Here is a 17682-nt window from a genome sequence, read left to right as displayed (position 1 = left end):
AGGGGTATTGTGAATAGTGTGGAGGACTATCAGAGGTTACAGCAGCACATCGATAGGATGCAAAACTGGGCTGAAGAGTGGCTGTTGGAGTTCAACCTAGGTAAGTAAGAGGTGGTTCATTTTCATAGGTCAAATATGATGGCAGAATATAGTATTAATGGTTAGACTCTTGGCAGTGTGAAGGATCAGAGGGATCTTGGGGTCCGAGTTCATAGGACACTCAAAGCTGCTGCGCAGTTTGACTGAATGGTTAAGAAGGCATACAGTGCATTGACCTTTGTGAAGGACCCCACACATGCCTCACACAATCTCTTCTTCCTCCTGCCATCTGGCAAAAGGTACTGAAGCATTCAGGCTCTCAAGATCAGACTGTGCAACAGTTTCTTCCCCCAAGCCGTCAGACTCCTCAATACTCTAGATGTCTAGACTGACATTGTAATTTGTTTTCTACTGTGCCTATTGTCATGTTTATTAACTATTGTAATGCCCTGCACTGTTTTGTGCACTTTATGCAGTCCTGTGCAGGTCTGTAGTCCAGTGCAGTTTTTATGTTGTTTTACGTAGTCTAGTGTAGCCTTGTGCTGTCTCACATAGTCTAGTGTAGTTTTGTGTTGTTTCATGAGGCACCAGGGTCCTGGAGGAACATTGTTTCAATTTTACTGTGTACTGTACCAGCAATCTATGGTCGAGGTGACAATAAAAGCATCTTGAACTTGAGCTTGAACCTTCATCAACTGTGGGATTGAGTTCAAGAGCCGAGAGGTAATGTTACAGCTATATAGGACCCTGGTCAGACCCCACTTGGAGTACTGTGCTTAGTTCTGGTCACCTCACTACAGGAAGGATATGGAATCTATAGAAAGTGTGCAGAGAAGATTTACAAGGATGTTCAAACAACACACACAAAATGCTGGTGGAACACAGCAGGCCAGGCAGCATCTATAAGGAGAAGCACTGTTGACGTTTTGGGCAGAGACCCTTCGTCAGGACTCAACAGTGCTTCTCCTTATACGTTTGTAGATGCTGCCTGGCCTGCTGTGTTCCACCAGCATTTTGTGTGTGTTGTTTGAATTTCCAGCATCTGCAGATTTCCTTGTGTTTACAAGGATGTTGCCTGGATTGGGGAGCATGCCTTATGAGAATAGGTTGAGTGAACTTGGTCTTTTCTCCTTGGAGCGATGGAGGATGAGAGGTGACCTGATAGAGGTGTATAAGATGATGAGAGGCATTGATTGTGTCGATAGTCAGATGCTTTTTCCCAGGGCTGGAATAGCTAACATGAGAGGGCACAGTTTTAATGTACCTGGAAGTAGGTACAGAGGAGATGTCAGGGGTAGGGTTTTGATGCAGAGAGTAGTGTGTGCATGGAATGGGCTGCCGGTGACTGTGGTGGAGGCAGATACAATAGAGTCTTTTAAGAGACTCCCGAATAGGTACATGGAGCTTAGAAAAATAGAGTGCTATAAGTAACCCTAGGTAATTTCTAAAGTAAGTACATGTTTAGTACAGCATTGTGGGCCGAAGGGCCAGTATTGTGCTGTAGGTTTTCTATGTTTCTAATTCAAGATAACATACCTTAAAGACTAGGTCTCGCTGGCTCTAACATCTACCACCATGAAGTTTTCAAAAGGCTGGCTACGTCAACTCCAACTTTACAGACAACCTTGATCCACTGCAAATTCCTGTTGCCAAAACAGGTCTAGGGAGGACACCATCGGCCTTGTCCTACACTCATCTCTGGAGTATCTAGACAGTAAAGGTACCTACATCAGGCTATTGTTTATTGACTAGAGTACTGCCTTCGATGTTATAATGCCAAGCAAATTCATCACCAAGCTCTAGACACTGGGAGTTAATGGCACCCTCTGCAACTAGAACCTTGGCTTCCTGACCAACAGACTGCAATCAGCAAAGACAAGCAGTAACACATCTACACCGTTTATTCCATACACTGGTGCACCACAAGGTGATGCCCTTAGTCCCCTACTCCACTCCTTGTACTTTCAGAACTGCAAGGCAAATTTGCTTTAAATCCATGTACTATTTTGCAGATGTAGTGGGCCATATCCCAAATAATGATGCCGGAGTATATGAAGGAGATAGAAATCTTAGTGACATTGTGTCATGACAATAACTTTTCCTTAAATGTCAACAAAACAAGAGAGCCATGCATTGACTTCAGAAAGAGGGAGTGTTGCACATGCTCCTGTCTACATCAACAAAGTTGAGGTTGAGAAGGTTGAGAGCTTCAGGTTCCACCATGTGAATATCTCTGTCCCGCTCCAACCATATTTACATCCTGGTCAACAAATCTCCCAATGCCCCTACTTCCTCAGGAGGCTAAAGAAATTTGGCACATACCCATCTTATCAGTTTCTATCAATGTACCATTCTGCCTGAATGCATAGCTGATTGGTATGGCAACTTCTTTGCACTTGACTACAAGAAACTGCAGAGAACTATGGACACAGCTCAGCACATCACAGGAACCAGCCTCTGCTCTATGGACTCTGTCTATATTTCTTGCTGACTCAGATAAACAGCTAGCGTAATCAAAGACCCAACCCACCCCAGACATTCTCTCTTCTCCCTGCTCCCATCAGGCAGAAGATAACATACCCTGAAATTACATACCATCAGGCTCAAGAGTAGTTTCTGTCCCACTGTTATCAGACTCTTCTATGATAAGATGGCCTTACAGTCTAGTTCATTCATATCTTGCACTTTATCAGTTATCTGAACCAAACTTTTTCTGCAGTGTTATTTTTATACCTTATTATAGCTCACTGCACTGTGTAATAACTTGATGTGTGTAAACAGTATGCACAAGAAGTTTTTCACTGTATCTTGTTACATGTGACAATAATAAAACAATTAGATGCAATTCCATAACTAATATCAATAGTTTGAAATTTCAACAGCACAAAATGAAATAATACATTCATGAAAACTAATGTGGTGCAGGAGAACATAATTAAATCTTTGAGTTCATAATGAATTTAGGTCCAACTTAGGACTAATTTTATGCAGCATAATTTTTTTAAAAAAAATTAAATTTCTATGATCCAGTCAGCTATTTTATCAGTAAGTGATTTATATTATTCTGTGTCATTGTTTGATATGTTTTATACAATCAAGTGTGATTTTGAATGCTTTAATTAAGTTATCATCTGTCAGCATATTTCTACGAATAATATCGGCATGCAGGCTATTTACATGATATAATACTGTGTAAGATTTTTTAGCTCTTCAAACCATTATTTTGCTTTGAGATTCATTGTCAGCATTACTTTTTCTTTGCAATAAATAATTTTAAGAAGCTGAGTTTCAGAAATATTTTGCAAGGCCTCAGCATTTTGGGAAACAGAGTACTTGGAAACATTACTTTTCCCAACCTAATGAAATACTATACGTCTTTGGCATTTTATGAATGTAACTATCTTGAACGCGCGAGCTTCCTCAGGAGCATATTTGATTTATTAAAGAGCATCAAAATCATATCAGCAATGCCAAAGAACTCAGAATACATAATGTTAGCTTTTTTTACTTTGTACTTAACTTAGTGTTAACGTTTCTTTTTTACTCAAAGTCAGAACTTCCTTCATATGTGAATTACCATAATTCCTTCTAAGTGCACTCAGTAACCTTTCGTAGTCAAATATAAACCATAGAAAAGTCTTTGAGGAACTAAAAACGCTCTTATTTAATTGTTGACATTTGGATTAACTTCATTTGTTTGTTAAAGAATTCAATTTAAAAAAGTATTGTGTCTCTCCATGGCAATGCAATGAATTTAAGATATTGGCTAAAGTTCTTGATCTGTAAGTATTTCCATATGCAGGAGACCTCAGAAGTCTCTGAACTGGCCCAAATGCCAATTTAATTGATTATCTTTACTTAAGTTGTAAAATCTGCAATGTTCCGGTCATGAAATTAAAGCATAGACTGGGAGCACAGTATTTACTGCTATGTTCACTGCAATCTGAAGAACAAAAAATAAATTAAATTGATTATTTTTTTATATGAGAGGACTCATAATTTATAAATTCCAAAATTCAAACTGTTTTTACAGAAGATTTGCCTCTTTGATTTTTGGTATGTTATAACAAGATTTAAATTTTTGTACAGTATTTGGATATTAAGAATAAATTCTTCTTGGGCCTCCAATCGGGTATAGTTATCAATTATAATATTTCAATGATAAACTGCCATCTTCTTCAGAGATGATGCCTGGGTGTCTCTAGTCTGGTGGTATTTATACCCCTACAGTCCTTCTCTCCTGATTGGTTAATCCTCATCCAAACAGGTTTCCACTCTCCCACCTTGTTTACAATTGAATTCCAGTTCTAACTTACAGTGAGACCATTGTCATTGTTAAAGTTCTTTTCCTCTAGTTTTATTTCAATGGCTTCCTTCACCAGATGGTCCCAAAACCCCATGATGTGACACAGTAGTTTTGTGCCATCTAAGTCAACTCCATGGTCATTGCGAATGTAGTGTTCTGTTTCTGCTGATTTCTCTGGGTAACTTAAATGGATACACCTCCTATGTTCTTCACTTTTCTTCTCTATATTTCCATGGTTTCTGAAAGGATCATCAGGATTCTGAAGAAATACTGGATTAATACCATCCAGAAAACCCGTAAGGAAGCTCAAGTCACAGTTTATGCAGGTCAAAGATGATCAGGGGCTCAGATCATCTGGTTTTTACAGGATTCCCTATGAATGTGGAGCAGTGTACATCATCCAGATGATTCAGGATAAAGACTTGTCTTTGGCATTTTCTAAATACCTTGGAAGGAATTTGATTAAGCTTACCAGAAGATGGATCAATGCTGGACACTGTTGAATGGAATTGCAATTTAGACATTCAAATTCCCAAGCAAGGGTACTTAAATCAAAGAACATTCTTTTGAACATAGCTTGTTTCCAAGTCTAATACAGTAAGATTCCATATCATGGGAGTGCTGGAAAAGCACATCATGCCAATAGATTTGAGGGTTCAATTGCACACTGAATGAACACATAACAAATGTAAATGAGATAGTGGCCAGGAATAATTAATTTGTTCATATTAAAATAGATTAAATGGGTCTGAATGCAATACCCAGTGTAATTATAGGCAAATCATTCTGGAAAGCCTGGACAGTATAAGAGTATTGGAGACCCAACATTATAAGTGATCTCTGGCTCAAGCTTTGGAACAATAAAATAAAGTCCATCTAAATTCCAAGTAGGACTAACACAGAAAACTATTCTTTTGGTTTCGACATCAACCAAGCTTTATCAACTTAAGAACTGTTAAATATCCCCTTTTTGGACTTAGAATGTGAATTACTCACTTTTTCTTAAACTTACCTGTTTTACATACAATAGAGAGATCATCAAAATGATCAACAAATAAAATAAATTATTCCACTTGAACAATGCTATTGTACAAATTCAGTGGTAGCACCATGAGCTGCTATATTAGCATCAAGATTAAACCTGAAGAATACCCAGACCTTAACATTTAAGGCACTTTGTTTCTGTTTTGTCTGCCTCTATGGCAGATTTTTAGTACCCTGTTCAATAATCCTGGTTACTTTCCTAGGAAGGAGCATTTCCTGCTTAATAGGCATACAACTTAAATAATTAAATAATCAATGTTTCATCCCTACAAGATGATATTTTGAACCATTATGACCATTCCCAATATTAAATCTATGAAGAATCAGAATGTTAATAGTTAGCCAAAATGCATGCTTAGAGAGAAAAAAAAATAATCGTAAACTTCTAAACATAATAGTATTTACATTTTAAGTTTTCATGTAATTCAGGAAATCATTATTAAAAGGACCACCAAACTACCTATGCTCCCTATCCAGGAATGTTATATTGCCAATCCGGATCAAAAGATAGCACCTTCTAGAGATGTTAAAAATCCAAAAAGTGAATTACATTGCTAAATCTAGATACTGTAAATGTTTCAGAAATTTTTACATTTTTTACAATTTCAATTCAAAAAGCCCTAACTAATTCCCCTCTACCACCACTCTCCTTCGTCTAGCAGAATTAGTTCTTACTCTCAATAATTTCTCCTTTGGCTCTTCCCACTTCCTCCAAACCAACAGTGTAGCCGTGGGCACCCGCATGGGTCCCAGTTATGCCTACCTTTTTGTTGGCTTTGTGGAACAGTCCATGTTCCAAGCCTATACTGGTATGGATTCCCCTCTTTTCCTTTGCTACATCGACGACTGCATTGGCACTGCCTCCTCCACGCATGCTGAGCTCGTTGACTTCATTAGCTTTGCCTCCAACTTTCACCCTTCCCTCAGATTTACCTGGTCCATTTCCGACACCTCCCTCCCCTTTCTTGATCTTTCTGTCTCCATCTCTGGAGACGGCTTATTTACTGATATCTACTATAAGCCTACAGACTCTCACAGCTACCTGGACTATTCCTCTTCCCACCCTGTCTCTTGCAAACACGCTGTCCCCTTTTTGCAATTCTTCCATCTCTGCCGCATCTGCACTCAGGATGAGGCTTTTCATTCCAGGACAAAGGAGATGTCTTCTGTTTTTAAACAAAGGGGCTTCCCTTCTTCCACCATCAACTCTACTCTCAAACGCATCTCTCCCAATTCCCACACATCTGCCCTCACCCCATCCACCCGCCACCCACCTCGGGATAGGGTTCCCCTTGTCCTCACCTACCACCCCACCAGCCTCCAGGTCCAATGTATAATTCTCCATAATTTCTGCCACCTCCAACGGGATCCCACTACCAAGCACATCTTTCCCTCCCCCCCCCCCCACCCGTTTCTGCTTTCCGCAGGAATTGCTCCCTACGCGATTCCCATGTCCACTCGTCCCCGTCCCCCCATCCCTTCCCACCGATCTCCCTCCTGGCACTTATCCTTGTAATCAGAACAAGTGCTACACCTGCCCTTACACTTCCTCCCTCACCACCATTCAGGGCCCCAGACAGTCCTTCCAGGTGAGGCGACACTTCACCTATGAGTTGGCTGGTGTGGTATAGTGCTTCCGGTGCTCCTGGTGTGGCCATTTATATATTGGTGAGACCCAACACAGACTGGGAGACCATTTCGCTGAACACCTACGCTCTGTCCACCAGAGAAAGCAGGATCTCCCAGTGGCCACACATTTTAATTCCACATCCCATTCCCATTCTGATATGTCTATCCATGGCCTCCTCTACTGTTAAGATGAAGCCACACTCAGGTTGGAGGAACAACACCTTATATACTGGCTGGGTAGCCTCCAACCTGATGGTATGAACATTGACTTCTCTAACTTCCGTTAATGACCCCCTCCCATTCTTACCCCATCCCTGATATATTTAGTTTTCCCCCCCTTTTTTTCTCTCTCTCTGCCCATCACTCTGCCTGTTCTCCATCTCCCTTGGTGCTCCCCTGCCCCTTTCTTTCTCCCTAGGCCTCCTGTCCCATAATCCTTTCCCTTCTCCAGCTCTGTATCCCTTTCGCCAATCACCTTTCCAGCTCTCAGCTTCATTCCACCCCCTCCGGTCTTCTCCTATCATTTCACATTTCCCCCTCCCCCTCCTACTTTCAAATCTCTTAGTATCTTTCCTTTCAGTTAGTCCTGACGAAGGGTCTCGGCCTGAAACGTTTTCCTGTAGATACTGCCTGGCATGCTGCGTTCCACCAGCATTTTGTGTGTGTTGCTCAAAAAGCCTCAGTTCTGGATGGAAGTGTGTATAATTATCTCAATATCATTTCTATACTAAAAAAAATCCTCTTACCATCCTGATAACAATAATTAACCTGCTTCTTTCCACAGCAAGAAAATCCTACTAAAGCAGACATTCCAAGCAACTTTGCTTGATAAAATGATCCATAAATCAGGAGCTGAGCCTCTTGTATAAGTTAACGAAGGAACAGTCCATGACCTGCTCTACTGCCTCAGTGAGGCCATACTGAGGTTGGAGAAGTAGCAGCTCCTATTCCATCTCATTCAACAGCAATTTCTCTAACTTATGGTAATTTCTTCCCCCTCCACTGTTCTCTTTTTCCATTCTCCAGTTTGCTTCCCCTCTTGTTTTTTCTCTTCTCACCTGCTCATCACATCACCTTAGTTCCCTTCCACCTTCCCTTTCTTCCATGATCCACTTTTCCCTCCTATTAGGCTCCTTCTTCTTTGGCCCTTAACCTCTTCCATCTGTCATCTCCTAGCTTCTTGCTTCATTGTCACCACCCTAACCCACTCACCTATCCCCTCGCCTGGATTCACCTATCACCATTCAACTTGTACTTCCTCTCTCCCCAGTACTCCTCTGGCTTCTTCCTCATTCCCTTCCAATCACGATGAAGGCTCTCAGCCCACATCATCGAGAGTTTAGTTCCCTCCATAGATGCTGCCTAACTTGCTGAGGTCCTCCAGCATTTTGTGCGTGTGTCAGTGTTGCTCATTATTTCCAACATCTGTAGAATTTATTGCATTTTGGAGGGAACTATAGTTGCTTTGGGTGATTAACTTTCATTCTCCTCATGATCCCTGCTTAGCATTCAAGTCAGAGATTTTTCAATTACCTTTGAGATGTAAAACATAGGATAATGGAATCACTGAGCCCACTTTATACATGTTGTCCACTAGGTCAAATTATCTATTTAAAATTTTATACTAGTCTTCCAGTACAAAACAAGGGGATTATTTTTTAACTGATAAATTGGACATAGTAGTCAGATGAACAAAAGTTAGTCTTCAATTGTAGTGCCAGTGTCTTACAATGTGTCTGACAAAACTGGAACCAGCAGTAACAATTGGCACAAGGGAATTGTTATGAGGTTGACTAATATTAAAACATCTTAGGTGTTCATTAAAGAGACTGCATGGCAATTTAATAACCACAAATTGCTCTATTTCTCCTATCCATCAATCAACTAAATGAGTAAACACACATTGCTGTTAATTTTAAGCATTATATAAAGGGAACATTCACCATTTCATCTCCATTACTTCAGAAGGTGTGAAAGGACTAGGAAATATAGACATTTAAGTGCACCATATCAAAATTTCATCAATAATTTAAGGATATTCTTAGAGGGGCTCATGTAAAAGCAGAATATGGTGAAATCCTTTATATCCTGTTTGCTTGAGCCACTTGGAGAAAGAGAATACTTGCTCACAAATATTTGCTGTAGGACCCCTGATCTGGATGAGTAATGCATAGGGGAGCAGAGCTGCTGAAAGAGATTGGGGGCAAGAGTAGGTGAATTTATATCTTCACTCCCTGCAATCTCAGAACATCACATTTATAATTATCACATGTAAGTTAGTGTGGTCCCTGCCCTTGAAGTATCCGGTAGCATGTTACAGTTCTACTGCCAGAACACATAACACTATCAGTAAATGAGGCTGCAAGGAACCCGTAGATTCCGACAAAAAAAAAACATATTCAGATCACCGCTGAGAGAACCAAACTTAAACATTTCTTGTCTGGAACCTCCAAGCGAGCACATACTTTGGTGATCAAAAATGAAAGTGGGAAATAAATAGTAAATCCTGACTTTCAAAAAGCCTATTTTTTATTACCTTCCCATCCCATTATTATTTTATTAGCTCACTCAATGTTCACTCAATGTTATTATTTGTTTGATATAAATTTCATTCAGTTTCTTTATTAATTATTTCAAGGGAAGGGGAGCATTCTGCATGTTTGTTACCCCCATAATTCTTCAAAATCATTTTTGCTTGCATTTTGGGAGAATCTATCAAACAAACCTGGATTTTTTTATCATGGTTATTGCACATAGAAGTATGTTGACAAGGACAGGAAAGTTAAACAAATAGAATTACAATTGATTGTATAACAGATTGCATGGGCTAAGGAAGTATTATTATATACACCACAGTCTTGTGGTTCTCAACAGTAGCATGACTGCTTGATTAGTCATTCAGAGCTAAAATAGTTTTCTTTCCGTTTTCTAGGGAAAGCCATGGTTTCCTATAATGGAAAAGATCACTCTGTCAATGATATGAAAAGCTCTTCAGCAATTGAAAATGATAAGTGCATATGATAAACCAATGTTCACTTGGTTAGTCTACACAGAACAGACTGATGATAGAATACATCTTAATAGAACGCAATATGCTGTAGGACGACTCCATCGTGTAAAATATTCTTTTTCAATTTGACATTTATCAAGATGGTTGTATGATTATGCTTCCATTTTATTTAGATGGTTTATTGTGCCAACTTTTCTTTCATGGTTTTGTTCAAGTGTTTTGACCTGCTACATCGCAGTGTTATTTTTACCTTTGAAGTGTAAAGTACTTGCAAAAATGAGGAGTTGATGGAGATGAAATTGTACTTAGAATATTTTAGAGTTACATTAAATGAGGGGTTGAGTAGGAGCTTTGATTGTGCTTCTTTGAGTTTATCTGCTTCTATTTTTCACCCGACTGTGTTTATGAGATCTAACAGCTAGAAAGTGAATTTTCACTGTTTTTTCTACTTGCCTTACATGGGTGCAATTTTTTTAGGTTCATCCTGACGTTCATTTAGCATTACTCTTAATATCTAACTCTAGAGATATGTACACTGAAAATTTGGGTTAACACAATGCAGTACTGAGGGAGGAGTACATTGTTGAAAGTGCTGTCATGTGGATCAGGCTCATTCTCTCAAGGAAGATATAAAAGATTGCTTTGTATTATTTTAAAGAATATTGAGAAGATATTCCAGGTGTTCTAGATAATACTCATCTTTCAATCAACACCATAAGAGTAGATTACATGGTTATTAATTCCTGTTTATGGGGAAATGCTGAGCTTCTTGAATGCAGATTGGGTGCTCCACTTCCTAATGACTGCCTCCGACAATCCAAACATGTTGATCTTGTTCTGCCATTCAACTAGATGATGAGTAATCTGGTTGTAACCACGGCTGTGCATTTTAAGTCAATGACCTCAGTTGAAAAATCATGCACTTGAAATGATAATTCAGTATTCCACTACCCGCAGATGTTGCGTGTTCTGCTATGTACCTCTTGCATTTTCTGATTTGATTTTGCATTAAAACAATGGTTTTTGCATTGTGAATTAAAATTACAGGCCTGATTGAAACGTGTGGTCCTTAGAGGTAAATCACATGACAATGCAGATTAATACGCACTATTGCTATAGTGGCACTAGTGGAGAGATGAATGTTAAACTGATGGATGGCATGTCAATATAATAAATTAATTTGTGTGGGTTGTTTCAAATTATAGATTGTTGAAACAGTTATGCTTACCTTGACAAGTGAAAATAAACCACTAGACTTCTAATTAACATCATTCAGCCCCTGTCTCACCCTGTCACCTCTCCTCTTTACATCAGCTGTCTTCTCCATTCATGATCCAGATGCAGGGTCTTGACCTGAAATATTAACACTTCCTTTCCCCCATGAGTCGCTGCTCAAGTTCCTTCTGCAGTCTGATTTTCAGTCCAGATTCCAGCATTTGCAGTCACTTGTGTATCCTTCTAATTCTAATTTGTAGATTTCAGTGGAAAGGTTTTGGAAAATTATATTCATTAGCTATCAGTTAGCCAGCTTTTGACCTGCTCTTAACCTGCTCCTGTAACCTGGTTATTTCAATAGGGTTTCTGATCAACGGTAACCCAAAAATTTGATGGTAGGGAATGGTAACTATAATCCCATTAAATATCAAGCGAAGTCGATGGCAGCTGCATCATAAAAACGTAGAACCGTGCAGCATATTATATGCCTCTGGCTCATGGCGTCACGCCACAATTCTAACCAACTCTAAGATTAATCTAACATCTTCCTCACTCATAGCCCTCCACTTCTTCTTTCATCCATACGCTACCTATTCATATTTTGAATGTACTTGCCATTTATCAGCCTAAACCATGTTCTTGCTTTGTAATGATACACACTGCCCCATAATGGGAGCGGGCAGTGGAGTGAGAGGCAGCAGGCATTGGCTCCACGGGCTTCGGCGGAAACGGGACGAGGTGAGGCAGTTGTTGATTGCAATAGGAAGTAATATGTGTGTGAGGTCAGTTTTCTTTGGTCGGTGTCAGATGTGGGAGGTCCTGGAGTCTCCCAGCGTCCCGGACAGCCACGGCTGCACCCAGTGCATCGAGATGCAACTCCTAAGGGAACTGGAGGGAACTGTTAGGGAACTGGAGCTGCAGCTTGATGACCTTCATCTGGTCAGGGAGAGTGAGGAGGTGATAGAGAGGAGTTACCAACAGGTGGTCACTCCGGTGCCATGGGAGACAGAGAAATGGGTCACAGTCCGGAGAGAGAGGGAAGGGGAAGAGTCAGGTACTAGAGAATACCCCTGTGGCTGTACCCCTTGACAATAAGTACTCCTGTTTGAGTACTGTTGGAGAGGACAGCCTACCCGGGGGAAGCAACAGTGGCCGTGCCTCTGGCACAGATTCTGGCCCTATGGCTCAGAAGGGTAGGGAAAGGAAGAGGAAGGCAGTAGTGATAGGGGACTCTATAGTCAGGAGTTCAGACAGGCGATTATGCAGACTCAGGAAAGAAACTTGGATGGTAGTTTGCCTCCCAGGTGCCAGGGTCCGAGATGTTTCTGATCGTGTCCAAGATATCCTGCGGTGGGAGGGAGAACAGCCAGCGGTCATGGTACATATTGGTACCAATGACATAGGTAGAAAAAGGGAAGAGGTCCTTAAAGAAGACTACAGGGAGTTAGGAAGGAAGTTGAAAAGTAGGACCTCAAAGGTAGTAACCTTGGGATTACTCCCTGTGCCACGCAACTGTGAGAATAGGAATAGAATGAGGTGGAGGATAAATGTGTGGCTGAGGGATTGGAAAAGGGGGCAGGGATTCAGATTTCTGGATCATTGGGACCTCTTTTGGGGTGGGTGTGACCTGTACAAAAAGGACAGGTTGCACTTGAACCCCAGGGGGACCGATATTCTGGTGGACAGGTTTGATAGAGCTGTTAGGGAGGGTTTAAACTAGTTTGGCAGGGGGGTGGGAATCAGAAAGTGAGTGCAGGGATTAAGGTAGAAGGACAAGGGCATGATGTTAAGAGTTTGGAGCTGATGAGGAAGGACAGACAGGGGACAGAACATAATTGTAGCCAGTTAAAGGGGTTGAGATGTGTCTATTTCAGTGCTAGGAGTATTAGGAACAAGGAGGATGAACTTAGAGCATGGATTAGTACGTGGAACTACGATGTTGTGGCTGTTACTGAAATTTGGCTGGAGGAAGGGCAGGATTGGATGATGCAGGTCCCAGGGTTCAGGTGTTTTAAAAGGAATAGGATGGGAGGTAGAAAAGGTGGGGGGCGGCATTGCTGGTCAGGGATAGTATCACGGCTGTAGAAAGGGAGGACGCTGCAGAAGGAGTGTCCACGGAGTCAGTCTGGGTGGAAGTCAGAAATAGGAAGGGATCAATCACTGCTGGGAGTAGTCTATAGGCCCCCAAATAGCCCTCTGGACACCGAGGAGCAGATAAGCAGGCAGATTTTAGAATGGAGCAGGAAATACAGGGTAGTAGTTATGGGTGATTTCAACTTCCCTCATATTGACTGGCACCTCCTGAGTGCAAGGGGGATAAATGGGGCTGAATTTGTCAGGTGTGTTCAAGAAGGATTCCTGACACAGTATGTGGACTGGCTGACGAGAGGAGAGGCTATACTGGATCTAGTTCTGGGTAATGAACCTGGTCAGGTGACAGACCTCTTGGTGGGGAGCATTTTGGTGAGAGTGACCACAACTCCCTTAGCTTCAGCATAGCTATGGAAAGGGATAAAATCAGACAAAATGGTAAAGTGCTTAACTGGGGAAGGGCTAACTTTGAGGGGATGAGGCAGGAACTAGTGAGAGTAAATTGGAAACGGATGTTCAAGGGTGAAAGCACAGAAGTAATGTGGGAGAAGTTTAGGAGCCACTTGTGCTGGGTTCAGGATAGGTTTGTCCCACTGAGGCAAGGAAAAAATGGTAGGAAAAGGGAACCGTGGCTGACGAAACACATGAGGCAACTCGTCAAGAGGAAAAAGGAAGCATATGTTAGAAATAAGAAGCAGGAAGTAGGAGGTGCTTATGAGAAATATAGGGTAGCCAGGAAGGAGCTAAAGAAAAGACTTAGGAGAGCTCGAAGGGGGCATGAGAAGGCCTTGGCATGTAGGATTCAGGAGAACCCCAAGGTGTTCTATGCGTATGTAAAGAATAGGAGGATGACGAGAACGAAGGTGGGACCGCTAAAGGATAAAGAGGGCAACATGTGCCTGGAGGCGGAGGAGGTTGGGGAGGTCCTAAATGAATACTTTGCTTCAGTATTCACAAGTGAAAAGGATCTTGATCAGGATGAGGTTGAAGTAGAGCGGGCCTGTATGCTGGACAATGTGGAGATTAGGGAAGAAATAGTGCTGGATCTTCTTAAAAAACATTAAGATTGATAAATCCCCAGGGCTGGATATGATACACCCCAGGTTGTTGTGGGAATTGAGAGAAGAGATCGCAGGAGTATTAACCATGATCTTTGAATCCTCTTTGGCTGCAGGGGAAGTGCCGGAGGACTGGAGAATGGCAAATGTAGTCCCCTTGTTTAAAAAAGGTAATAGGGAGAAACCTGGGAACTATGGACCGGTGAGTCTTACGTCGGTGGTATGCAAACTACTGGAAAGGATTCTTAAGGATAGGATCTACGAGCATTTGGAGAAGTACAGTCTACTCATGGATAGTCAACATGGCTTTGTGAAGGGAAGATCGTGCCTCACGAGCCTGACTGAGTTTTTTGAAGAGGTAACAAAAGAAACTGATGAGCGTAGGGTAGTGGATGTGGTTCTCATGAACTTTAGCAAAGCATTTGGCAAGGTCCCTCTTGAGAGACTCATCCAGAAAGTCATGAGGCATGGGATAAGTGGAACCTTGGCTGTTGGGATAAAAAATTGGCTTAAAGAAAGAAAGCAGAGGGTAGTTATGGAAGGAAAGTATTCTTCCTGGAGGTTGGTGACTAGTGGAGTGCTGCAGGGATCTGTCCTGAGACCCCTGCTATTTGTGATTTTTATAAATCACCTGGATGTAGAGGTGGAAGGATGGGTGAGTAAGTTTGTGGATGACATGAAGATTGGAAGAGTTGTGGATGGAGCTATAGGTGGTCGAAGGTTAGAAGAGGATATAGACAGGCTGCAGAGTTGGGCAGAAAAATGACAGATGGAGTTCAATCCGGACAAGTGTGAGGTGATGCATTTTGGAAGGACAAACCAGAAGACTGAATACAGGATTAACAGTCAGTTATTTAAAAGTGTGGATGAACAAATGGACCTTGGGGTTCAAATCCATACATCCCTCAAGGTCGCTGCGCAGGTTGATAGGGTAGTTAAGAAGGCCTAAGGGATGCTGGGCTTCATTAATAGGGGGATTGAGTTCAAGAGTAGAGAGATTATGTTGCAACTCTACAAATCTCTGGTGAGACCGCACTTAGAATAGTGTGTTCAATTCTGGTCACCTCATTATAGGAAGGATGTGGAAGCTATGGAGAGGGTGCAGAGGAGATTTACCAGGATGTTGCCTGGTTTGGAGAACAAGTCATATGAAGCAAGGTTAGCAGAGCTGGACCTTTCTCTTTGGAGCGTAGAAGAATGAGAGGGGACTTGACAGAGGTCTACAAGATTATGAGGGGCGTAGATAGGGTGGATAGTCAGTACCTGTTTCCCAGGGCACCAATAGAGAACACCAGAGGGCATATGTACAAAATTATGGGAGGGAAGTTTAGGGGAGACATCAGGGGTAAGTTTTTTACACAGAGGGTTGTGAGTGCCTGGAATGACTTGCCAGGGATGGTGGTGGAGGCTAAAACATTAGAGATATTTAAGAGCCTCTTGGACAGGCACATGGATGAAAGAAAAATGGAGGGTTATAGGGTAGTGTGGGTTTAGTATTTTTTTTTAAGGATTATATGGGTCAGCACAACATGGAGGGCTGAAGGGCCTGTACTGTGCTATAGTGTTCTATTGTTCTATGGTTCTATAATGTAGGGAATTTGAAGTAAAGCTTAGTCAAGTGCAGATACCAAACAAAAATCCCATTTTGACTTCAGCCAGCTCCATCATGGGCACTAGTCTCACCATAAAGGGCATCTTCAAAAGACAATGTCTCAAAAAGGCGGCTTCTATCATTAAGAACCCCCATCACCCGGGACATGCTCTCTTCTCATTACAACAATTATGGAGAAGGTACAAGAGCTTGAAGGCATTCACTCAATTTTTTAGGAAAAGCTTCTTCATCTTCACCATCAGATTTCTGAAAAGATCATGAAACCATGAACACTACCTTAATATTTTGCTCCCTTTATGCTCTACTTAATTTTTTATGTATTTTATTTTATGGTAATCTTTATTTATGTATTGCATTCTACTGATGGCACAAAACAACAAATTTCATGACATATGTCAGAGATAATAAATCTGATTCTGATTATGATCCTGATCCTGCAAAATCACTAATGATATTGATGATAATATGTGAAACTGGGATGTTGCTCTGACCAACTCTTATATTGTATTTGTAGAGTTATTTGGAGAGTTATTTGCCAGAAACTTTCACCAAATTTCAATGATGTATGCAGGGATCCTGAGTTGTACATCAATAGATAGATAGATAGATAGATAGATAGATACTTTATTCATCCCCATGGGGAAATTCAACATTTTTTCCAATGTCCCATACACTTGTTGTAGCAAAAACAATAGATTCCTGAAAGTGGCATAACAAATAGTAATGTTGTAAATAGTTGGATTGGGCTGTAAACAAGGTGTATTTAACCCCATTAGTCAGGTTGCTGAGAAGTTACTTTGTAATTGCATAAATCTTTGGTTAGACGACATTTGGAGTTTAGCGTGCATGACCATACACTTCCTGACACTATATTCCATCTGCTACTTCTTTGCCTCTTTTCCTAATTGGTCTACGTCCTTCTTCATACTCTCTGTTCCCTCAAAGCTACCAGATCCTCCACCAATCTTGATATCATCCACAAACTTGGCCACAAAGCCATCAATTGCATCATCCAAATCATTAACATGTAAAGTAAAAGAAGTTATTTCCACTCCTTGCCTCCTTCCAATCTGTCAATAATCTATCCATCCTAGTATCTTTCTTGTTAAACCATGGATTTTAACTTGTTAAGCTTGTCAAGTGTGGCACCTTGTTAAAGGCCTTCTGAAAATCCAGACACACAATATCCACTGATTCTCCTTTGTCTATCCTGCTTATTACTATTTCAATGAATTCCAACAGATTTGTCAGGCAACATTTTCCCTTAGGAAAAATATGCTGACCATGGTTTATTTTATCATGTGCATTCAAATATCCCAAAACCACATCTTTAACATTCAACTCCAACATCTTCTTAAAGTGGTTGACTGCAGGAAACTTTTTCCCCTTTCAGAAGTAGATAAAACTGGTGGAGGAGAAAGAGACTTGAAGGAGGTGATATGAAGGGGATATTCTTCACTAGAGGGCAGAAAATATCAGGAATTCCGAGAGAGTGTTTGAAGATGACTTACTGACAGTATTCAATGGTTCAATGGTTCCATTTAATAACAGAGAATGTATAGAGTTTACAAACTGAAGTTCTTAATCTTTGCAGACACCCACGAAACAGAAGAAAAGCGGCAAAGAATGAACGACAAAAAAATGTTAAAATCTCAAGGCCCCCCTCCCATACACAAGC

Source organism: Hemitrygon akajei, chromosome 6, assembly GCF_048418815.1.
Source record: "Hemitrygon akajei chromosome 6, sHemAka1.3, whole genome shotgun sequence".
NCBI classification, from domain to species: Eukaryota; Metazoa; Chordata; class Chondrichthyes; order Myliobatiformes; family Dasyatidae; genus Hemitrygon; species Hemitrygon akajei.
The sequence above is the reverse complement of the archived record's forward strand: the minus strand, read 5'-3'. Positions refer to the sequence as shown.